Source organism: Lichenostomus cassidix, chromosome 1Ab (assembly GCF_008360975.1).
Source record: "Lichenostomus cassidix isolate B80296 chromosome 1Ab, HeHo_3.0, whole genome shotgun sequence".
In the NCBI taxonomy this organism is placed as follows: Eukaryota; Metazoa; Chordata; class Aves; order Passeriformes; family Meliphagidae; genus Lichenostomus; species Lichenostomus cassidix.
The window spans coordinates 1,166,468-1,191,716 of NC_139481.1; the positions used below are offsets into that span (position 1 = coordinate 1,166,468).

Consider the following 25,249-nt stretch of genomic DNA (forward strand, 5'->3'; position numbering starts at 1 on the left):
AAAATCAAATGTGCTAATAAAGAGTGAAACATCTTTTAAAGGAGATTTTCTATGCCATTTCAGTGGGGAGAATATGATAAAAAACCTGATCATAGCTCTCTTTTTCTAGGTAGCTGATTCCAGGATGCATGACCACGTACCTGCCCCTCACAGCAGCAGCAGGAGCACTCTGCAGTCGCAGCTCTTCCACAGTGCTGCATGCAAGGGGTTGGCACATCGCCCTTAACTGTGGAAGAGGTTCCTGAAGGATTTGGGCTGGCTAATGTGAAACTACTGCACAGAAATGTGAAAGGAAGGGCCCAGCAGCAAGCAAAGGCAGAGGTAAAGGCGTTTCAGACTTTTGTTTCGGTTGCTCGGCGCTTGCAATTTGGAAAACAATATTCCTTTTTGGGAACTACAAGTCCCAAAGTGCACTGTGGGAAGAACGTGCCTCGTACCAGCTAGTGCCCAGCACAAATTCCCAAATATGGATAAGGAATCGATTTTGAAAAAGACTCACACTGGCTGGATGCTCCTCACTGAGACTCAGAAAAGGAGTGAGACAGCACAAAAACAAGGTAAGATTGCGTTATGCAAAGATGCTGTTCAAGGATTTCTTTCACAGAGAGCGGCCAATAATGTTCTATCCCTTAGAAGGGCAGCCCAGCATTGCTGAGGTGATGTTTGAATTAGTTGCTGTGGTCATGGAGGCAGCTTTTGGAACGGGGCTGTTGTTTCAGGTGAGGGAGCAAGCAGCAGGAGCAGCTGTGCTGTGGAGTGAGTCAGATCCTGTTTCCCTGCAGATGCTCCTTATGAATCAAGACCTGTGGAAAGACAGTGAGCTGCAACATGATGCAGTTGTGTTAGAGGCCGGGAAGGGTCAGGGAGAGGTAGAAGATGCACTGAACAGCAGCTCTGTATGAGTTGGACTGTGTGGTTGTGTAAGAAGCCAAGGTGGACAAGCAGCCTTGTAATGACAATAATTATAGGTTAAATTAATTTATCTGTAAGGCATAGTAGAATGTTTTTGTACTTCACCCCACTTCCTAGAGGGGACAGTGTGGTGCCTCGAAGGCTAAACCTCTTGCATCTCTCTGACCTGCACATAACACTCAGTAACAGGATTGTTTAACTTCAGGCCAGGAACAATTACCTATTTTACTGGCGGTTTGTTAACAAGCAAAATGAAATTATTCTGAAATATAATCATCTTAGCAGAGATGAGAGATGCTTGATCTCCATTCTCAGGCACACGTGAAGCCTCAGAGGCTGACCTGGTCACAGGCAGCACCAGCTCCTGCCTCTGTTTCTCTGCCTGGCAGTCAGGCACGCTCCTCGTGCAGCTCAGATGCTGTGTGTGGACACTCTTTGCTGGGTGACGTCAAGTGCAGCTGGTCAGCTGGATCCCTCATCCCAGCACCCTCCTCCTACTATGTAGGGTCATGGAGCAGCAGAGTCGGCAAGCACAGTGCTGCAAATGTAGGAGGTGCAGTCCAGCCCTGGAGGGGAGCCTGACGCTGTCTGGGCTGCTGAGCCACACTGTCACATGGGTACTTGTTGCCAAATAAGAATGATGCTGTTTTTCCATCTTTCCTTGAACGTGAGCAGCTTAAGTTGTTTTAAAGCTGAAAGAGTCCCTCTTGTACTTGATCCACCCTACACAGCAAGGCAATCTATACTACTACATGAAAACTGGAGAAAAGCAGTGTTTGCCTGTGCTCCTAGATAACAATTTCTAGTAACCAGAAAAGCTAAAGTTAAGCAAATTTGCTGTCAGCAATAGGTAGTATGAGGGAGTATCACCGTGGGGTTTGTGTCCTCAGTGACATGTCAATGCCCAGCTCATGCCCTTTCACCTGAAATGAAGGAGGTTTTTTCCTGTGGTCATCCATAGGAAAAGCAAAATGAGTTTCAGCGGAGCCTTGTTTGTGTGTGCATCACCTGTGGATTTACTGGTTCCCCTCCTCCCTTCCTGCCAGGCAGTTTGAGGAGAGTTTAGAGTTACAGGCACCTGTAACAAGGCCTCCTGAGGTAAATCGCCTCAACTATTAATCCAGATCTGACCGGCACACGGTCACAGGGCCAGAGGGCTGGCAATCAGTCTTTTTCTGTTGTCTCTTCTGTGTCAGTAGGCTGTTAATAGGAGATTAGCAGCATTAGGGAGACTTTGAGCTAGAAATGGTGAGGCCCTATGATTTGATTTGAAGAGAAAGAAACCCTCCTACACCCGTATAAAAACAAACAGAAGAGCTGGAAATTATAAACGGTAATATAAACACAACTGAGGAAGGCATAGTTTCTTGGAAAGATGTGGAGCTCTGTAATATCTCATAGCTTATTAACAACACTTTAACAAAGCAATGAGGTCTGTGGAGACCTCAGGTCCCAGCGTGCAGCACTCTGTTCTTATCACCACGTGCTTTTGTTTGACTCTGGCGAGACCATGACGTGCTGGAATCTGTAATTCACTTGTAATTTCCATCAGCAGTAAATCCCTATTAAATATGAAGCTGGCTGGCTGCAGATCCCTTCAATTAGCCCAGATTCAGGGCTTCCCTAGCTCCTGGCAGGCGGTCTGCAGAGCCCTGGGCTGGCTGGAGGTGAACGCTCTCCGGCTGTGCCTTGAACAGATGGCCCATGGTGATGCTCAGCTTCCTTATCTCACCAAGCGTGGTGGCACAGCACCAAACCTATTTTTTGTTTCAGAAATAGAACTGGTTAGAGGAAACTCACCTGATTTTAGCCCACCTGCTGATGTTCCTAGTTAGTGCATTTAAAAGCACTCATGTCTGATTTCGGCCATATGCAAACCTGTAAGAGCAACAGGCGAGGATGGAACAAGGCAGAAAAGAGCTACAGGGGCAGTCACAGCCACAGCCCAGCTGGGGGTGTCACATAACATGAAAGAGCAAATCTCTGTTTTAACCTTCATCACAGATGCACAAACACTGCGTGAGGTGTAAACACTGAAGACTGGGAAACTGGAAACAGGGCTGTGTTCACAACCTGTCAAGACTTGAGTTTTACTCAGATAACAACAAAACCTTTCCGAAACAAAGAGCAATTTTACATTTATTAAATCCCTTTCTTTGCTTCATAATCAAACAAAATACTAGCCTTGGCAATACAGCTGTCAAAGAATAGCAGCAGTTACTTTTGATTTAATTGTTACTGTTATAATAGTCATAATTAGTGCTGGGTGGGGCAGTTCATAGCTGTAAGGTGACCAATTTGGTTAGAGGCCTAAGGCATCTTCTTTTCTTCAGCTAGTTATTATCTATGAGAAAATACTAAAGCCTGTCATCACTGTGGGTCAATTACATCCTGTTTGCCTAGCACAGCATCTCTTTGCTCATTGTTTTGGAGTTGCAACCCCTCCAATAGTTGATACCTCTTCTAAAGGCCCAGCCTGCCAAAATCAACTGTCATCCATTGGTCTCCACCTTTCCTCCTTTTCAAAAGCAAGCCTTGTGCTCTCAAAGGCTTGACAGTGTGAATCCTGGAACTATCTGTACCACAAGGCAAACAAGGCAATTTGAGAAAATGTTTCTTCACATTTTTAACCTAACTCCCTGACATCTCAGTATTTTTTTTCACAGTGTCTGTCAGTTACCTGTCCCTCATTCTGGATGCACGTTTACTGTGATCTGTGCAAATTATGTCTACAAACAGTCCATGCACCTTCTGCATCTTGAATGGGAAATTACAGGACATACAACAGAAGTTAATGAACTCTTTTGCATCTCTGTCTGCTGGTCCCAAATCTTGTCTGGCCAGGTCTTGTGATGCTCACAAAAGTTGTGATGAGAGGTTGCTTTAGGAAAGCCAGCAGTGCTGCAGAATTGAGTTGTAGCTGTGTCTGAGCCCTTGGAAGTGGAGAAGATCCCTTGGGAATGGGCTGTTTGCTGGTGCAACCTTTGTGTCTTGTGTTTCATGGAGAGCATCCCCTGCCTGCCCCTCTGGCTGCGGTGGGCACAACTCCCCTGCTTGCTGTTTGTGCTTGTGAACTTGACACGGTAATTAACAGGTGATTGCTTTTTTATGAATCTGCATCTGAGCTTTTTTTTTTTAACATAGTCAATGAATGTGCATCACCTTTCTTTTTGGAGGATTTCTCCCCTCCTTTTGAAGATCTGAGTGCTATTTTATGGTTTTACTGGTTTGAGAGGTGTGCTTACAGTATGTATGCTGTAATAATGTAATGATTATTGTCTCGAGCAGTGTGTTGGCCCTGGTTTCCCTGACGAGCTGATGTTCTCTTTTCCTCTGTACCTCCTGTACTTGCTGCTCCTCATCTTTCTTGGCAATACCAGGTGCAGACAAAGGTAGGATTAGATGTCTAATTAGTTTATGTAGCCTTAGACATAAGTGGTTACTTCTTGGCACTGGGGGAAGGGCAGCCTGTGAGGAATCTAACCCTCGTGTCTCAGTGAGGTTTTCAGCTTTGAAAGCTGAGCCCAGGCAGACTCAAAAGGCAGGCCAAAATTTTCTAGACACATTTTTGTTCCAGATGCCTGTTCAAGAAGGAAGTTGAAAACCCAGTCTGTATTACCAAATCTGAAATAATTTCTCATTTAGTGTTAGATCCAAAAAGTTTATTTCCAAAAAATGACTCAGTGTAGACAGCCTGAAAGAACTTGCTTGAAGCATTACAGAAAAACTACTAAGCTGTAATAATATATTTTGGAACTGTACCATAGATGGGACAGGTTGTATTTGAAATATTTTTAGCTTATTAAAGTGAACTTTAGGCTGTAACTCTCCTGTCTCCCACTGCCATCATCCTTCAGCAGATGTAGCCTGGGGAATTCAGGATGGAATTCACGTGGTAACTTATTCTCCCCCTGGATCAACACTGGCTCGTCTGGAGAGCAGGAACTCCATGGCTGCAGTCCCTGTGCTGCCAGCTCAGTGGCTGCCTTTAAACCACCACGGATAAGGGTTTGGACCCAGGTGGCTTCCCGGCTTTGCCCTGAAATGTTCATAAGATCTTCAGCTGTGATGTAGCTCAGGGCAGGGCTGGGTGCCCAGCATGGATCTTCAATGGAGCCTCCCTTCCCAGGATCGCTGGGCAGGATGAGAGTCCCTGGCTGAGAGGCTGGTCAGGGTATTTAAGGTCTATTAGTGCCACTGGTGGGGGGAGCCTGACAATGACTTCTTAAGCTGCTCCAGGTTTTTCTAAGATGATTAAGAACTACATAATATAGTCATTATATTAATTGACTTGCACAAGTGTTTTGATGTAGCTAAAAATTAGGTTTCTGGTTAAGTAAATTTCAAGCATTAAAATTATCCTGAGTAATCTTGGATGTAATGTTTATTGACTAGAGATTTCTCCCTCTAATTTTTTTCTACCTGAACATCAGCTTCTCTTTTCATAAAACAGAGAAGAAAATGTCATTGTCTTTCCTACCTGACAGAAGGCTTATTAGTTTTGTAATTTCAATTGTATTTATGGAGTGCTGTGATATATCCAAGTGAAAAGAAATGGATGAGTTTAAAGCAAAGGAGCAAGAGTACACTGCAGCTGTGTACATCAGCAAAATAAAATCACTCAAAAGCAAAGTAATGGAAATGGGATTCATGTATGAACTCTGACCAGACCTTCAAGGATGGAAAATGGGGTGGGATCTGTCAGGGATTGGGAATTTAATTTTTGCTCTCAGGGAAAGACAGCAGCTGCCCTTGCATTTCTCATGAAGTGTACGTGTGAGTAAGAGAGCTGTATGCTGGTGTGTCAGCCTGGCACTCGGAGTACAACCAAGTCATGAGGGTGGAGGTCACTGTAAATACAGCAACGTTAAGTGAAATAAGGGCATGAGGAGGTCATGGTGAATTGGAAAGGGAGAATGGATGGACAGATGTGACTGATGATAGCTCTGGTGATTAGAAACAAAACCTTAAATAACTCAAATTTGTATTCAAGAACACTTGTCCATGTCAGGACTCTACATCCGTCTTTCTGGGTCAAATTAAGCAGCAGTTCACAGTAGTTCACATTTCCAATGCACTCTGAGCTGCTGGAACAATATGTCTATTCTGAGCTCCCCTTGCAAGACTGTCTCCTTCCAAAAGGTGTGCTCACAAGAAGAAATTCAATACTAGAAGGATAGTCGGATAATTTTAGGAGATAGAATCACTGCATGCTAAATCCCCAATGGAGCTGACTCTAAATAGTCCTAGCAGGGAAGCATGTTCTGTAAATCATTACCAAAAGTTAGGCTGAAAGCATTAAAACACTTTGTATAATAAGCACGTAGTTTCTGCCTCGATCTTCCAAGCCACCGCGGTTTATTTTCCTAAGCTTGCTGTGATCAAAGCTGGTTCTCTGGTGTTGCTATTCATGTGGCAGTTGAAGATTCAGACTGGTCAGAAATAGGACAATCATAGCACTAAATCTCTAGAGCTGCCCGAATCATAGGGTTAACAGAGGACTGTGAAGTACTTAATAGGCTGCCTACACAGTGCTCAGCAAGTCAGAGGTTAACAAAGGACCTTGTTATTTGAAAAGATAATTGAGGCTGAAAACAAGTCAACCATCCCACAGCTAAGCCGTGGAGATCATCAGTTTTTGTGAACAATAGCTCATGATATTTGGGATTCAGTGAGTTAAGTGGTTAATCCTATACAGAAAGCTGCATCCATAATGGACTTTAAAGAGGGGAAATCCACCCAGTTTGACCCCTAGAGAATTGCTTCCTGCTGTTATGCTGATGGATATGTCTATAAATATCATGGTAGCCATCAGCAGATAAAATCGCACAGAGCTGAAAAGCCTCTCCCTATTAAATGATACATTGATCTCCGTGAAACAGCAGGAGCCTGGGGTAATGAGCACTGAAACCAATCCCCTGCTCTCCCAGAGTAGCTGTAGCCAACGAGAAGGAAGACCCATGTATAGTTTCCATCCTGATTCGGTGGGAAAAAGATCAAACCCATTATATATCCTTTCTTCCTTCTGTCCAGTCTTCTCCACAGTGCTATTCCTTACATTTTGTGGGAGTCACTCAGGCAGCTGTTCATCAGCCTTTTGTTGCAGTTAGTTCCAGGAAAGCAGAGCTTCACAGTACCCACAAATACGTGGCTGCATACAGTGTGAGGATACAGAAAAAAAGGGGATTATGAGGTTCTTTTCCTTCTCTGCATGGACCTTTCTGCTTAGAAAGTCCTATGCTTGTTCAGCACTGATCTAGGCAAGGAAGAAAAGAACATTACAGGGACTTTATTTCTAGACTTGGCCTTCGCTGCTTCAGTGTCTTTGAGCATGAGAGTCTTTTCCTTCGGAGACTCTAGAAGGAGTTAAAATAAACTGGAAATGAGGGAAGGATCATGAGATTCACCAGCTCAGCCTGTCCCATTGGCACTCACAGCTGAGTTCAGTGACTCAAAGAAATGGGCTCTCATTACCTCCGGAGAGCCAATGCGCTCAGAGAAAATGATTCTGCTCTGTTTTCAGCAGGATCAACAAAATTGTTTACCGAGTTCCAAAGGGTTATATTTTTGGCATCCCTGTGGCCTGTTTTGGCCTGTTGAATGTTACTTATGAGTAAGAAGGAAAGAACTTGACTTGATGCTCAATTATAAAGCAGAATTTGTGTGGCTGACAGTTAAGAAAAACAAAGCAAACGCAGTATTTTGTGTATGTATCTCACAGGATCTGCAGAGACAATAATTACAGAGACAACTGGTTTGAATTGCAGGGCTATGTCCTGGTTTTTAAAGTCATGTCTCTGGTCTCCCAAGACAGCTGCAACTTGAGACACCCAGATTCACCACTGGTACACCTAATTGTAAACGGCCTGCTCAGAGTCATAGAGACTGTGGAGGTGGGTGGGATTTCTGTTGCAGACAAGCCTCTGCTTTGTCCTTGAAGGTCACATTGGTCATGACTCTGCAGGAGGATGGTGGTGCTGAGTCCATAACCTGGGCTAGAAATAACAGCCATGGTGGGTAGCACTGACCACTGCCTGTGAAAGGGAATATGAAAAGGAATGGGAAGAGCCCAGAAGGCAACAACAGTGACATAAATAGTAGCCTAATAAACAATTCATACCAAGGATTTATACAGTGCTTTACATATTCAAAGCACTGAGCAAAACATTAGCTGATAGATCTTAATTAATCATTCAGGTAATTAAATGGAAGTGGAATGCAAATGGTTAGAGGAAGTTGGAGTATGAAGGCTTCCTGAAATCATTAAATGATTTTGCTGTCTTTGATGGAAGGAAGAATTTCTTCCTTTAGGGTTTAAACGTGCTCACAGTGTGGGTGTTATTACAGTTTTAATAACCACCTGTTTAATTCCCTGGGATGGGAGATTACATGCAGTACAGCCAAGTTTCTTGTTTGTTTGAGTAACTTTGGCAGTTTTATGGGCCTAAAAAAAGAGAGAAGTATCCCCAGTTCTGTGTTTCTGGGCACAGAATGATGAGCAGCTTCAGGAATGAATGTTGATCCTTTGACTTCTCACCAGCAGGATGGGTTGGAGATGGAGTACCATTACACAATGACCTATTGTTTTACCTTAAGCAGTGAAAGATGAAGATGTGTTGTCATTTGATGTAGAGGAATCACTGAAATGAGTGTGGCAAAACCCACTGAGAATGTTGTAAGTGATAGCTAATTTTTTTATTGATTACTTCATTCCCCTGCATAACAAGATAGAATTCTTTGGCAGAGAATCAGTCAGCTTGATTCCTGGCTGTGGCATATTTAGGTTTGTGTTATCACCCACTGCCCACACTTGTGTAGCATAAACTCCTGAGGGAACTTGTGAGGAGATGGGTTTTTAGTCGTCTGGCCTGAATCACTGCTTTGCTGATGAACCCCTCAAGCTCTTGGAAAAGACCTGTTTTATGCCAGGCCAGTATAACCACAAACCAGGCATGTAGGTCTGATTTTCTAAATTAAAAGACTGATTTACTGCACTGTGTAAGTTGGGTTTTCAATTTTACTGCAACCTGAGAACTCAGTATCTTAAGGCAGGTACAATACAAGCAGTTGGTGCTGCAGATAAAGCCAACAACCTCCAAGAAGGATGTGATTCTGTGACTGCTAATTGCTCTGATACCTTTGCTACCCTCCTTCCAGTCTGTGTTTCCTTCTGACCTGGGATACTGTCACTGTCAGCACTGAAAGCTATCACAGTTCTCCTTTATTCTCTCCCTTCTCCTCTGTCTGGTGCCCCTGGGGACAGAAGATCCTGGCAGCTAGATCTACCCCAGGCTTTTGCCTTTTGTTTTCCTGCACTTTCCTCTTGGCACAATTCATAAGTTTGCAGTGTTGTGCTTCCACAATCACATGCCAAAATATTTGCACAGCTGTCTGATGACAGAAAAGGGGGGAAAGAGAAAATCCACTCTTCTGTTACTTAAAAAGTTAGAACAAAATGAAACAAACCCACAAACAAATGAAGACATAAACAAAGTTAACATGAGTTAATAATGTAAAATCTTCTGTATTCCCTACTCTTGTATAACAAATCCTCATTCACTTTGCCTGGCTCCCCCATGTGCTTCACCTTCTTCTTCTTGTACACATAAACCCACATTTTCATGCTTCTCTTCAAATGCCTCTGGGTTCAAACGCCCGTGGGACTCTGTTGCCCACCTGTGTGCACTCACTTCAGCCTGTTCCTGCTGTACAGAAATAGGACCAACTCCTACAGGCTGTAATCAGGCATTCTTCAGGCAAATCTCTGACTGAAGTCAGTGGAAGTTTTGGCAGAAGGACTGCAAAACTAATTACATTCCTCCCCCAAGTGTATATATGTATATATATATATAGGATGGTGATGAGAGATCAGAAAATACTGCTTAGAAAGAGAGTCCATTAATAAATGAGAAGTAGATGTGGGGAAGAACAGTTGATTGAATTATTTATAATGCAGTTATAAAATTGCTGAGTTGCTGAGCTTTCCAGAAACCCATCAATAACATGCATGACAATAGGGGCAGTTAATAGGAGTGTAAACAACCAGGAGCAAGGATCTCCATGAAAATCAGGTGTGGAAATATTGTGGAAAAAGCTTAGCATATCCAAATAATTTAGCACAGAATATATTATAGCATGGTGATAACTTTCCAATAGCCTTGAAAACTGGTTGTGAGTTAATTTTACCAGCAGTGCAGCAGAGAATCTCACGTAAAAACTGATCAAACGTGGGCCCATATTTTAAAAATAGAAAACCAGCACAGACACTTCCTAACAAGCCTAACTATAGATCAGAGTGAGAAAAGAAATTAAATGTATGCTTTAAAAGCCTGGATAGTGATGCTAAGAGCAAAATGAATCTCAGTGTTTGAAAGAACCAATGTCGTCACTTTTTTTTTTTCTTTTTTTTTTGGGTTAGAATTATCTAATTAGTGACTGGTGATATTAGAGCAAATATACTGCATTAGATCCTTTGGTGCAATGAGTGGAAGACTCAACTTTTCAAACCTTCAGCAGCTAAAAGAAGGGAGAGTGAACAGGCCAACCAGCACTTTTTCAGCTTTGACATCTATAATTCACGTGCAGGGACTGCACTCCCACTACCAACAACTCCCTTCCTACACACATAAACACACACTCCCTGCCTTTTTCCTGCCCTCAGACCACACACAGCCCTGTCCAGTTTCTGCCCTTCCCATCAGCCAGCCTCTTCCCTCGGAAGCATGAATGCCTCCTCTGAACTGAGGCCTCAGCTGTAGATGTGTTCCCACCCTGGTGCACCAAGCTTGGGTTGGGTTTTTCAGGTTTTTTAAGTCTTTCTTGCGGTCCTCAGTCGTGAGCTCCAAACAAAGCCTTCCTTTCTGTGAAGGAACTCCAGAAGCAGGAATGTGGTCTGGACATTTATGGACAAAGGAGCATTCAATGTTTCTACTCCTGCTGCCTTCTCATCACCAGGAAGAATGACTGTGCTGTGTCTTTAGCATTCCAACTCAGTTTCTGAAGTCTGTGTTCTCCTGTGGACTTACATTTAGGGATAGCCCTCTTTATTTTGTGGCAGGGACTGAAGTGTCCAGTCTCAGGGATGCAGTCTCTCTGCACTGGTCTGGATCCAGCAGACAGAATGTCATTTCCAGCCTGTTAGCCTCTGAAACATTCTGTTTGTGCAATTAGCCTTATGAGGCGACTGATGAGAAATGGGTGCTTATTAGCTGCTGTCATTTTTATACCCTCTTCCGTAAGTAATGGTACAGCAGCCCTCGTGATCCCATTAAACAGCTCTGACTGCGGGAGGAGAAAGCTGCAAATGGAAAAGACTTCTCAGTGCTGCAGGCTGAGCCCAGCCACCTCCTCTCCCCTACATTCCTCTGCTGCTTTCATACTCCCTGAGAGCCCAGCATTATTCCTTCTCGGGATTGTCTTCTTCAGGGGACAGCTTCATTTTGAATGGCTTCATGCTTCACACCCAGAGGCACCAAGTCTTTTCCATTAAGCCAAGCGTAAAAATAGTTGAGGGAAGGGGCGGGGGAGGGAGTGTCAGCAAAACAGATTTATTTAATTATATGTACCAACCAACATTTTCCTGTGTAAGACTAAGTGTGCAGCTCAGTTTCTGATCTTACTGCATGCTCATGTAAGGTTACTGAAGAAGCAGCCATAAAATGCCCATGATAAACTTCTGTAAGATGCCTTCATGTATTTAGTAACCTCACATCTGTGTGGAACTGGAGCTATGCTGCACCACCAAGCCTAGTGGCATTGGCATGGCCATCTCTGTGTTGGGTGATGTTCACCAAGTCCCACATTTCAGAATCCTGTAAACATAGGAGAAACTGAAGGCTTTTTCTAATTCAAATTAAATCCTAATGCTCATAGTGTGTTGGAGAAAAGCTGGAAAACCCAGTCTGAAGGCAGATGCAAAGACAAGTAAAACTATTAGAATTTTTACTGCTTGTAATGCTTGAGATTTTGTTCAGCCCACTGAAGGGTTTTATAATCTAATTCAAGTCCTTTTAGCCCTTCTGGCTGATAGTGCTGTTCTGAACTAGTCCCATCTCTGCTGCTTCAGATTCCAGTGGGGCAAAAAGGTACTTAACCCCTTGTCACGATGGGACCTTTAATGTTTGGATTTTGGCATCTGGAGGCCTGTCCCTACCTAGCAAGTTGGGATGAGCCACTGTCACAGATTGCCCAAACAACATGAGTTGAAAGCGAGGACAGGAAAGTTAGTTAAGAAAGCAAATGTGTGGGTTTTACTTCTGTGTATTTGTTTTTGTCCACACCACCTACATGCACACAGAGCTGTGTTTGTTACAGGCATCCTGAGAGAGGAAATCCATTACCTTAAAAGAAGCACTTGGCTTTAAGAGAGAATAATAAGGAAAGCAACAAAGAACCATTAGCAACATTTTATAAAGAAGATGAGATAAATAATCTGTCTCATAAACAAGTGGTATTATTTAACTATCCAAGGAGTTGCTTTCCAAAACAAAGCTGAATTGTTCATTGTCCAGCAAAATAACGCCTGCTTCTGCAGTCTTGGCTGCTTTTCTGACTACAGCCCAGAGTCTGTAGGTCCCCACTGCTGTGGGCTCTCCTGCCTAACGTTATTGCTCCTGTTTATGTCAATGTTATAATCAAAATAAGTAGAAAACAGTAATATGAAGGCTCAGAAATGATAGCGCCAAGACTTTTCAGTTGAGGGGACAGGAACAAAGGAATTCTGCTGGCCCTGAGCTTCCCCGTAGCTGTAGCAGGGCCTCACAGACACACTTGTGCTCAGTGCTGGCAGAGAAACACTTGGCAGAAAAATCCCCTCTTGCTGTCTCAACTGCTCATTCACCTGCTCACAGAGACAAGATTATATCGCACTGTCCCAGCACTTCTTCAAACACTGCTGAGCATGTGCTCGTGTGCAGATATTTACCAGAACAAGGTTTCTCTTTTCTTCTTTCCACAAGGCATGGTATTTCCCAGGGGAAGCCAGTGGGTCTCTCAGTGTTATGCCAGCTTTCTTATACCATAGAAACAAGACTGAAGATGCTGGAGAGCTCTGTGAGCAGAGTAGCCAAGGCGGGAGGGGTGGTGTATGTGGGGTGTGAGGGAAATACCTTTGGTGCAAAACAGCCTTTTTAAAGAAATGGGTGGATTACCCAGGTCAGAGGAATCCTCGAAGGAGGAGGCAAAGCATCCATTCGGTGCTCCCATTGCCGCTCCCTTAGCAAGCCACAGGGGACCACTGCTCCGTTACTGTGGCAACAGTGACGACTTGGCAGCCAGACCCATCATCACACAGCCTCCCCGAGACTCTGCGAGATGCTCTGGCAAAGACTTACAGAAGGCGATTTGCATCTGAGATCCCATTTCTTTTAAATTTCGCCTTTACCTTGCGAGCCTGGAGAAGGAGAAAATTGTTGGTTGGAGCTCTGCAAAGAGCAAGCCGTGTGGAGGCAGGGCACGAGGAGTGGCGAGGGGCTCTAATTTGGGTGTCTGCCCCTGCAGAGGCGGGCGAGCTGTGAGCACCTGTCGGGGAGGAGTTGACTCCTGTGAGGAGAAGGTCATTCCTGCAGCCTCGCTCTGTGAGTACCGACCCAGCCAGCCTCTGCTACCTTCTGCTGCAAACGTTATGTATTGTTTGTCATTGACTAGTAAATTCTGGGCTTCCTTGTGTCTAAGGGGAGGAATTTTCTTTTGTGCTAGCTCTAGGCTTCATGCAGAAATCCATGAATGCACTACTACTGTTTTTTTGTCCTAGGCATGAATTCCTGCAGGAGCTGCAGCCTTGCCATTAGCAGCAGGTTTCTTGCAGGAAGCTCGATGAGATCTGCAGGGCAGGATCTGCAGTTTGCAGTGAGCGCTGCACAATCTGTACCTTAATGCCAGGTTTTGTGCTCTAGCCACCTGATACGGTTCTATATCAGCTTCTCCATTTAATTCATTATTCCAGCCTTTGTTGTACAAGCTGACTTATTTTTTTTTGTTGAGATTAGGAATTTAAGCAGTAAGTAAATCAAGTGCTTGAACAGGTGCAGAAAGAGTATTTGTGCTGTGTAGGATAGAGTTGCAAGCAATTTCATTCTGATGAGACAAACAGATGCTCCTGATAAACTGCTGATAAAAAGGATTATTATATTGGCAAAGATCCACCACGTTCCCCCCCAGCACAAGGGTGTCATGGTCAAGCATACAGACAGTAGCCATGGGTGAGATCAATCTAGCATGGCTAACAATAGGCATCTATAAATGTAGTCATGTTGCTGAGCACTGTGATAATCACTTTTAAGTCATGTCCTGGAAAATATTAATGAAATTTGGACATCTGTGAAAAGAATACATTGCTTTTTAAGGAAAATAATGCATTGGAAAAAAAATTATAAGGGAAAAGAAATCAAAGGTTGTACACCATAGATCTGAAATCCTGATCAACCTGCAGCCTTCTCACATGAAAGCCAAGATTTCTTTTTCTCCAGATGAATTTGGTGCTTGTTCTGTTCCTTGGTCAGATGGCAGCACTGGGGCATCTCTAGCTGTAATCTCATTAAGACTATTAGTCTGTGATTGTGCTTGTGCTCTGTTGCTGGCATGCATTTAGGCAGACAAATGATCCTCAGAGCTCTGACAGTTGAGAGGAGGTGGGGGTACCTTGTTTCTCACGAGGTTTGAAAATCCTGCATCTTGCCTTTGCAAAGGCACTGTTTGCAAAGCAGCTGGGAAGGCAAACAGGGCCAGGTCTGCTCAGCCCAGGCACACAAGGGCAGCTTGTGAGCACAGCTTCTGTTTGTGGGGTGGCAGTCACGTGTGTGAGTGCCCTGCACAAGAACAGCACAGCACACTCCTCTCAGTGTGTCAATAGCATAAGGCTGTGCCTGTGCCAGTGTTGGCATGACAAGCTGGGCTACTGCAGAAAAAAAACAGAGGTCAGAAATTAATTATGTGCTCAGAAATTAATTATGTGTTCGTTTTTCCATCCCCAGAATCAGCCCTGTGTTCTGTTTTGTCCTGCCTGTTACAGCTAACACAAGCATAGTAGCTTTTGTTTAGTTGGCCTCTTTGACCAAACTGAAAAACATTTTGATGATATTTCTAGATATTTCTGGAGTCAGATACAACCTTTTTCATTCAATTTTAACCCATTACTCTTCGTTACAATTCCAGAGGACACCATAAACACCTCTTCTTCCTCTTCCTCATTCCTGCATCACTCAAACATCAGTAGATAGTTCTGTTCCTTGGCAGCAGTGGAGTTTAAGTACTTCTGGCCGTCCGTGGATTTGCAGCCCCCTGAGTGACCCCTGCTCATGTGGATCTCCTGCACACAAACCCACAGGGGTTGATGTCATCTGCGCATGAGCCTTGGGAAGCAGTCTGCTGAATGAGTGCCAGTGTACCACACAGTTCATAAATATGTAAAAGTAATGGGCCCTATCCCAACAAGCTCAGATTCAGAAACGTTTAGCAGATGTTCTGGCTGTGGGGGAGGAAAACAGGAGATGAATAAATACAATACTGCAAGAGCAAATACTTTGTTGATGAAACTGCACAAAAATTAGAATGACAAACACACCCTTACTAGGACTTTGACCTATCCATAAAACAACATCAACATGTTTTATTAATAGTAGTTCCACTTTCTAAAGAGCAATAAAGTGACTTTATTGATTTATCTTTTTATTAATACTTCTTTAAACAGTGATGAATTTGGATTTAACATAGGTAGAGTCTTTTTTACAGCTTGTTAAAGAACAGTTCCAGTAGTTCTAATAAAACAATAAGGTTCTCAACCAGGACAGCACAGCCTTTTGCTAAAGAGAATCTAACCATGGTTAAAGAGTTTGAAGGAAGCTTCCAAATCTGTTTGAGATTTGGGGCTGTCAGTTATTTCTAGACAGCACCACAGGGGAGCTGCTCTGTACACATTGTTAAAGGAGTAAAAAGCTGTTGCTTTAAAAACAAGCATAGAAATCATAGCTCAGGCTCTCCCTTAATCCAAACTCCGAATAGTAAACATGTCTTTTAGACCTTAATGCATGCTACGTGGAGTAAACCAATCTCAGCTTTACAGGCAGCTCTGGTGGGGAACTTGTATAGCCCAAATTAGATGAAGAACCAATGAAGTGTCTCAATGATGACCTTGCAGGAATTTCCATTACATTTCACTGAGGTACATTTGGATCCATTCCCTTTGGTCCTTCTCCTTCCTTGTCTGAGTACAAGGAAATACTGTACTTGTGATTTTTGGGTTAATGTATTAATTGTACACCAGCAGTCTAGTAGTACTGCATTTGGGTATGGTGTTCTTGCATATCTATATTTTCTTCCTTGAACAGCACTTGTCTTACTGCTTTGGATGATCTTGAACCTCTTTGCACACTTGAACTGCTCTTCCTAAAGCATGAAGTGAAACTCAGATAATGTACCATTTTGGGAGGGAGTTTTCTGCCCTTGTGTAGCCTTTGGTTTGTGTTAATTCTACTTAAAACTTTACAGTGTAGAGAAGTGAAAGGTGTGTGTTTCTCATCAGCTTCTCATATGCCCACGGTCCTGAGTCATAGCAGCAAACCCAGCTGCAACGTTGTATTTTACCGCTTGGCAGAATCTGTGAGCAGTGAAATTCTCTACAGTGTGTATGCACAGACCCAGAGCCTCTCTTATTCTTAAAATAGTTCCAAATGCTAAATTCTATACTGAACACTCAGCAGATTTGCATGTAGCCCCAGAGAAAGCTTCCTTATTAGTTCCTATCAGAACACTTATTTTTGCAGCGTGAAGGGTTAGAAACATTTTTCTACATGAACAAAACTCACTGGGCTAGATTTGAATTTTCCTGTTTAACTGCACAAGTTTTTACCTACAGAAGTTTCTACTTAGTGAGCCAAGAGATAGGTTTTTTCAAGTGAATCAGACTAGTATTTGTTTTCTTGCAACCAAACACCACCAGCAGTTCATTTGGAACTCAGCTCTCCCCTCAGCACACGGCATCAGTCCGGATTAGGGTGTGCATGTATGTTCAGAGGTGGTGGAAGGGGGTTGAATGCATCATTTCATAAATATTGCAGCTATTCAAATGCCTATGCAGTGAATAATCACTTGCATCAGGAGAATGCTGGGTGCTTGGTGACTTCTGCCTTGCATTTGAACCACAGATTGAACACTTGTGTTCTTGCTTAGGAAGTCAAGTGCTCCAGGTTTGGACAACTCTTCCTGCTAGCAGTTGCAGAAGACAGTAAATTTTAAGACCTCTGTAGAGTAAACTAGTCCTTCAGCTTCATCTGAAAACAGTTCTTCTTTTGGAAGCTCTTAGCTGCTCATTTGTATACAGATTACTTTTACATTAAAAAAAAATTGATTTAGCGGTCCAAGTAAGTGTGAGCATGAGAAAACAAGACTATAACTCATCAAGATCCCAATTTAGTTGCTTACAGCAGATGGCAATTCAAATACAGTGACTTTTAACAGAAACACTTGTATACAGGAGTATATATTCTCTATGGGGGAAACTTTCTAAAGGCAAAAAGAGTGAATCATGAGAAAAGAACATCTTTCCTGGATGGACTGTGGTGTCTGCCCTGGGGAGGTCTTTAAGAGGTACAGCAGATGGGATAGGGATGCTTTCACAGGGTTGGAGTTAGACAACCTCTCAGTATCCCTTCCAGTGCTGTAGTTTGGTGATCACCTCCTTGTTTGAAAATCCACTTGCTGTGTTTTTACTTCCTTTTTCCAGATGTGGGGACTCTGCTCCAGGATGGTATGCTTCCAGTGGAATTTGCTGCTCTTGGTTTAAAGAGATTACAAATTCCCAGAGGAGCATGCACCTGGCAATCCTGAACCTTGGAAGGTTGTCAAAATAGAATTTTAGATTCCTTGGCTATTTTTACAGTGAAAATAGTTTTGATATCATAGAGATACCAAAAACTTTCTTGAATTTTCTTCTGTGAGCTGCCTTCTTTGTTACACTCCTTCTCTGACTGGGAGCAACACCTGGCCCTTATGAACCTTCAATAATTTCTCTTAGAAACAGAATACTTTAAAAAGTCAGGCCTTATTTTTCTATTTAGACTTTTGAAAATGGGACACTGTGCCATACTCCAACTTTATTTTGAGCAGTAGCAGCTCACCTTCTTAAAAAAGCTCAGTCTTGAACCACAATATTTTCCCTGGGTTGGTTTGGAATTGCTTCCTCAACAGCTGCTCTGCTTGCTAGTGGTCACTTCTGGAGTGCCAACACCCAGTTTTTGCAGTGCCTGCAGGCACGAATTCACAGGGAATCAATCACTGCCTGGCTGGGGCGAGGCGACTGTTCCCTAGCCCAGTGCAAACCAGTGGTTCTGTGAAATCCTCAGGGCAGATATGGTGCTGGCCTTGCCTTGCACATCACCAGCCTGGAACATCAGGCTTCTGCTAAGCTGTGATGCAGTATTTCAGCTGTCTTGGCTTGCTTTTATATTGCAAAATAGCCCATTTTGTCCTGATGTTGCAGTTTTTGTGAGTGTGCTTTATTAGCCCAAAGTTCTGTACAGTACTGCCTGCCACCCTCCTCCCACTCTGTCCACCACGTGCACACAGTGACAAGGGACATGCAGAGGCAGTATAGGCCTTTGTTTTTGCTTCAGTTCTACTTGTTTAAACCCTTCCTTACAGTGCATTGTGAAAACTCTGGGAATCCAGCAGCATAATGATGCAAATAACCCTGTCATATGACTAAGCCTCTCTGGTGCTGAATTCCAAAATATCGAGCCAAGACATACAAGTCTTGCTGTGGATGCCATGGGCAGCCTCATGCTAGAGTGCAGATGGCTCTTCAGTTCCCTAATGGGAATTGTTTGGGTCCTTATTAGCACTTTGCAAAGATTTCTGTTAAACTTGCCAGCTCTGCTCCTAGCTGTTCAGGGTGCTTAGCCGGTAATCACTGCAAACATTGTGCGAGCTGGGCCCTGTGAGACCATTTTGAAACATCTCCTCTATCACTGTATATAAACCCCATCCTCCATCTGCTTTCATTCTTCAATAATTAAAACATCCCCAGCCTGCATCTTTGCAGAGAAGGACAATTGCATATATTGGTTTTGAACAGGTAATGGAGCTTCTGCCTCTCCTGCAAAGAGCTGCAATGTCAGTGACCTTCAGTGACTTCCAGGGGGGAATATCCCCAGGCAGGAGCTTCTGCCACCCTTTGGTACTTGTATGGGCATGGCTTTGTCATCTGCTCAGGTGAGGACAGCTGTCCTTGCCAGATTTTCCAACAAGTCAGCTGAATCAGCAGGCTGAGGCTCTCCAGTGATTGCAACCAGTAGCTCTAATTTCTGTGCTCATGAAATCTCCATCAGTAAACAGGGTGGGCTGAGCCAAGTTTAGATCAGCTAAAGGCTTTCCTCCATCTGTTCTCAGACATGGATATAGATAGTGAATTGGGAATTGTGCACTTCTGGCTGATATTTGTCATACCCACTGTAGTAAGAATTTGCTCAGCCCTATCATTAACTCATTTTATGCATCTCTTATGAATGATACCTGCTTGGTGTTTCACTGTCTGTTATTACTATACCTGACTGCTTTTCATGCCAAAATCTCTAATGGTCTATGGGGATCAACTTCTCTGAAGGGTAGGGTTGGAAGACTGTGGCTTCGGCAGGATATTTCTGGGTTCCTCTCAGTGCTTTCTTGAAGACTAGGCTTGCTCATTTCCCTGTCCAGCCAGTACCAATACTGTCACCACTGTAACCGGAGGGATTAGTCAATATCAGGGTCTCCGGAGCGCAGTTGATCAGCAGGAGACAAGGACGATGGCAGCAGCATCCACCTGCCGCAACGCTGCTCATCTTCCCGAGCGCATCAGGATCCCAGCGGGGCGAGTTGCTATGACCACCGCTGCCAGCTTCTCCCCAGCCACCCCCGACCCGAAAACACCTTCGGACTTTTCTCATGACGCCTTTACAAGCGTCTCTGCGGCCGCTTTTGGAGCTGATTTGTTTGCCGCCTTCCTCCCGCGCGTTCCTCCGGTACCATCGCTCGGCTCCACCAGCGCCTCCTGTGTCCCAGCGGCCCCGCGCGCTCCCGGGGCACAGGGCGCGCTCCCGGGGCACAGGGCGCGCTCCCGGGGCACAGGGCGCGCTCCCGGGGCACAGGGCGCGCTCCCGGCGCGCGCACCCCTCCCGCCCGGGGGCGCTTTAAACGGTCGCTGCCTCGCCCCGCCCTTTTTTTGATCTCCGCCAATCCCCGCCCGGCCTGTTGCAATTCGAGCGGCGGGAGCGTACCACTGCCACGGGCGGCGGGGGAGGAGCGAGACCGTGAGAGGCTGTGGGGGAGAACCACGCGTGGGACGGGGCCCGTTCTCCGCCGCACATGTTGCTTTCCGGTTGTCTTCTCTGTCCTCCCCTTGTCCCCGCTCTTCCCCGCGTGCCCAGGGCCGTGGAGCCGCCGCTTCCCGCCGCGCTCCCCTGTTCCCGTGCGCCGCTGGAAGCGCCGGGCGGGGCGGGGCGGCTGTGCCCGCGCGGTGGGCGGTGGGCGGGGCAGCGGCAGCGCGAGCTGCCAAGGTGCGCGCGCGGCCCGCACCGCCCCTCCCGCGCGGGCAGGGTCGGGCCGGTGCCGCTGCTGCTGCGCTCCGCTCAGCCCGGCACGGCACGGCACAGCTCAGCCCCGCTCCGCTCCGCTCCGCCGCCACCAGCAGCGGCATGAGGCCAAGGCAAGTGCCCGCGGCGCGGCGGGGCGGGAGGGCTGCGGGGCGGCAGGTGGGGCGGGGGCAGCGGCGGAGGCTCGCCCTCGTGCCGCGGCACGGCGCGGGAGCGGCCCCGGTGCGCGGAGCGGGGTGTGTGCGCCGCGCGGGGAGCGCTGGCAGCGCCGGGCACGGGGCGGCGGGCACAGGGCACTGGGCACCGCCGCGGAACGCGCCCCCCGCCGCCGCTCCGTGCCGGCTCGCTGACCCCATTGCACGGCTCGGGAGCGCGGTGCTCAGCCGAGGTTAGCGAGCGGCTCATCCCCGGTCCCGGGCTGGCCGGAGGAGCGGCGCTGGCCGAGCGGGGCGGGTCTACCCGCGCTGCCTGCAGCTCGGCCTTATCGCCCGGAGCGCCGTGCGGTGCCTCTCACCGCCCGGGAGCCGCGGCTAGCACGGGGTCACACAGCGTGCCGGTGCTTCCGTCACTCGGGCTTACGGCACCCTGCGTGCGGCATGGCAGAAACCGCCCGCCGTTCGTGCAGGCTGCTGCTTGTCTCGCCTTTAGCCTTTTTATTGTCATTCGAGATAAACTCAGTACGAGGTGTAATGCTTGTGCCTCTGTTCCTTTATTTATTGTGTTATGGCTCGTTCTTAATCTCTCTCTGCAGACTGTTGTCCCAAGATGTGTTTAAGGGTGTTTAGTACTTAACAAGGGTAGCTGCTTCTAAACATAGGTTTTCTTGTATAATAATAAAAACCTGCTTATCCATTCACTGCAGTGACTTAATTCCATATTCTGAAGAAGTCTTCTCTTAGCTCATGCAGTCATCCATTTAAGGTTAGTGCTCTGGAGCACTTGGAAAGGATTTGTCCATCTCGACTAAAGATACTGTTGAGTCTGACACGACAAAAAATGCTGCTTCCTTTGTTGATCCTGTTGTGCTGCTTTGAAAGATGAACGAAATGAGGAATCTATGGAAAATCTGAGTGTTAGACTCAAAATTGGTGTTCTTGGTTATTCTGCACTTTAAATGAACTTTGTGCTAGTGTAGTGGATTTAGGGGAAGCTGAGCAAGTAAATGGCCTCTCACTGGTCAAGCTGCTTATGCAGAAACTGATTAGGCTCCTTTTAGCTACAAACTTAGAAAGATACAAGGTAGCTGAGCTTTGAAGAATGTAATAAGCAAGATTTTCTTTATGTAACTATGCATTTGTTTGAAATAGACTACTCTTACCAATAGTTATGCTAATACCTCTTTCTGTATTTCTTATAAGGTACTTAGTCTATTTATTTCTCACTGTCACATTTTCAGCACTTGTGTTTGGGTTGGTTGCACTGCAGGGATATGTTCAGTAAAAATAACTCACTGCATGGGAATTAACTTCTTCAATCATGGGAATATTTCTGCTGGTCTGAGAGTCTGTGAAAGTATTCTTGTACAAAACTAGAGTTAGAATGGCAGTGTCCCTTTCAACCAGCCAAAAGTCCACTGCACATTCAGCTGCAGCTGCAAAAGTCACACTACAGTTAAGAAAACGGATATGTTTGTATTTAGCTTGCAGCTTGCTAAAGCACTTGTGTCTAAGTAGATGGCTTAACTAGATGTGCTGGACTTGTATTCATTCATGTCTTAAATTGCAGTTGGAAGGCACACCTTACAGCTAATTGGTGATGTTGTTAATCCTGTAATTATTAAATTAATGGGCAGGGAAACTCCTCTTAAATGTTACAGGACAACCGTAAATTTTTTTTGCCAGTTATTTTAAAATATTTGTGTAGAAGAAATAACTAATAGTTATGCTGCTGCTGAATGATATGTATCTCAGTTTCAATATTCAATAACTTGGAATACAAATCCCATTTCTGACTATCCTGTGTATTCAGAAAGGATCTGTAAATAATATGTAACTGTATATTCCTGGTCTAAACCTAAACACAGCTGGTTGAGGTCAGGATGACATTTTATTCTAAGCTTTCTTGCCTCTCTGGGTTTCAAATATCCTGCAAACATGCCTCACATGAGAAATCTGAGTTATTTTGCAGGTGCTGGTCTCTTGATAAAGGCTCTGGCATTGTTACTTTGAGTGAACTTGAATTACTTTTGTATACATGGTAATGCAGAGCTGATGACACTTCGTGGACAAAGCTGAGGCAGAACTGGTCCTTACTTGGATGTGTTCTTCTTTTCTTGCAGGATTTCAAAACGACTTCTCAATCACTTAAGTAATCCATGCATGGATTAGGTTTTTTTTTTCTCCTTTGCAAGCACAGGGGCTGTCTTGTGGGTGTAATCTTAGAGTACTCAGGGTAGCTCCAGGTGAAGGGAGAACTGTCCATGCTGCTGCTGGCTGTCCTTGGCAGAGGCAGCAAACTTCCATTCTCTGTGTCACAGGAAATTGCCCACGAGAGCAGCAGCAGAGGCTGTGTGTGCTGTCACAGCCCAGTGTTTTAGGAATCTTTCCTCTGCCAGTTGAGCTGTGTCTTAACGACCTGGAGTAAGAAGAAGCCCCAGCAGCTCAGTGTGGCTGTGGCTCAGGGTGTCACCTGCTGTGTGCAGGGTCCCCAGGGTGTCACCTGCTGTGTGCAGGGTCCCCAGGGTGTCAGGGGTATCACCTGCTGTGTGCAGGGTCCCTAGGGTGTCAGGGGTGTCACCTGCTGTGTGCAGGGTCCCCAGGGTGTCAGGGGTGTCACCTGCTGTGTGCAGGGTCCCCACACAGGAGCACTTGCAGGAGCAAAGCACACACTGCCTTTGGGCTGCTCTTCCACAAGTGCATCTTCCCCTGAGACACTCCTGGTGTGGATGTGTCCCTGAGAGGTGTCCTGGCAGAGTGTTTTTGCTGCAGCATATCTAAGGGTAATCTCATCTTTCATCCAAAAACGGGAGGAGAGGTCACTCCAGGAAGGAGGATTTCACATGAGCTCCCCTGGGGAGCTGTGCTTGCTCTCAGGTCTTTGCTTGGGTCTCCCAGCAGCACTGGAGTCTAGAACTGACCTGACCCTTGCAGACCATAGCAGGATGTAACTGAGATGTCAGCTCCAGGGATGCTGCTCATAATCAGAGAGGTGGACATTAAGTAGCAATGATACGCAGTCTGTGTTGGTGCTGCTATTTGGAAATGATGAGATTAGATACAAGATGCAGGCACTGTTTGTTTACTAGGAGGGGAGCCCAAAACCGTGGAGATAGAGCAAGAGGCAAGCTAGCATAGGAACATCAACTCACCACCCTTTCCTTCCTTTTTCTCCTCCCTGCCCCAGCTGAATGACATTCCATGGTGTAATTGCACAAGGGAGAGGGAGAAAGGGAAAAGTGCATCCAGGAGAACCCAGGAACACATATGCTGCAGGATGAGATGTGCCCATAGATGGTGTTTGTGAATGGTGTGGAAATATTTGGACTTCAGCTGAGTGTTTGGAGCACACAATGAATTCAATTTCAGGGAATTATTTGTTGTTTGTCCCTGTGGATTCCTTGTAATGTCGAGGTAGTTGGAATATGGAGTAATGAGTTGATAAGACTCTGACAGCATTTGGTTTCTTTGTGTCAACAGTAAACAGACATGGCTCTTCTCATTCTGCCTGTGTTGTATCTTGGTTTGAAGAGGCACTGTGATACTCTTATATATGGAGTGGCTTGTGATAGACATAGAGTGCAGAGATATGGGAAACAATTTAAGGCAGGGAAAGTTGCTCACCTGTATGGGCAGCCTCTCTTTGATATTGTCCCCCCTTATTTTTTCTCCTTTGGAAGTTTAATCAGGCAGCAATTATTTGCCTTGGAGGAAACTGAAGGATGTTTTTCTTTCTATTTTTTTAAAGTATTGAAATTTACTCCATTCAAAAGTATTCAGTAAGACTAGGAAAGGAAATGCAAGTTCTTGCTCTTCCTAGACAGCAGTAAATTAACAATAGAATTATTTCAGCTTCAGGAAAGAGGAATGTATTTCATCCCACACTTCCTTAGGGAGTTCATAACTTGTCTGCTGGAGGTGGGCAGTAGCAGCATAGTTTTTTGCTGAAGACAGAAACTTGATTGCTCTGATTGAGATCAGCTGATCTGAACCTGTTTTTGCAGTAGACAGCAAGAGAAACTGCCTTTGATTTTTGAGAAAGGACATTGAAGAAGCTATGGAAATTGTGAGGAAAACCTTTTTACTACATTCCTGTCTCTCTCAGCTTGTCATCTCTTTCTTCCCAGATCTTTATCCTTGTTATATGTTAACCTTTTTCATTCTTTCTCCAGTGTCTTTGAGATACGATCTTTTGTGTCTAGCCACATGGTTAAAACTAGTCTAGGCTGCCCTTGCTTTGTCTGGATTTCTTCTTGACACTCAGCTGGTCAAAATAACGACCATTTTTACTGAAAATCATTCCTATATGGGGTCCTACAGCTACAAACATAAACTAATTTTCTTGGCCCTTTTTGACTGTCATTTGGAGTGAAATGCTGTGGAGCATTCAACATGTAGTCCTACCTTGTGCTGCTGCTTAGATGCATTCACCAAAGCCTTGTTGAGGCCTTTCTTTGCTTTATTCATGCAGAAGGAGTGGCAGATGGATGCTTTTCAGCCATCATGAAGAGTGCCATAAATATCTCTGGAGCTGCCTCATCCTCTGCCTTCCCAGAAGTTTGTACTCTCACCTGCCATGAGCTGGCTGACCCAGAACAGCTTGGCAGTGGAATGAATAGG

General features: G+C 45.2%; 1 protein-coding gene across 29 annotated transcripts in view; it reads left to right on the plus strand.

The window, feature by feature from the left end:
• The first annotated feature begins 388 nt into the window (after positions 1 to 388).
• The window catches only part of MICAL3 (microtubule associated monooxygenase, calponin and LIM domain containing 3), a 147,254-nt gene continuing 122,393 nt past the window's right edge, over positions 389 to 25,249 (plus strand). For 17 of the 29 annotated variants that reach the window (XM_085049298.1, XM_085049289.1, XM_085049302.1 and 14 more), the window contains exon 1: positions 20,446 to 20,587. The gene's annotated coding sequence lies outside the window, so the exon portion shown is untranslated. Of the gene's footprint in view, positions 558 to 20,444; positions 20,588 to 25,249 lie in introns of those variants that run through there. The other 12 variants (XM_085049284.1, XM_085049292.1, XM_085049290.1 and 9 more) reach the window with 3 other exon arrangements.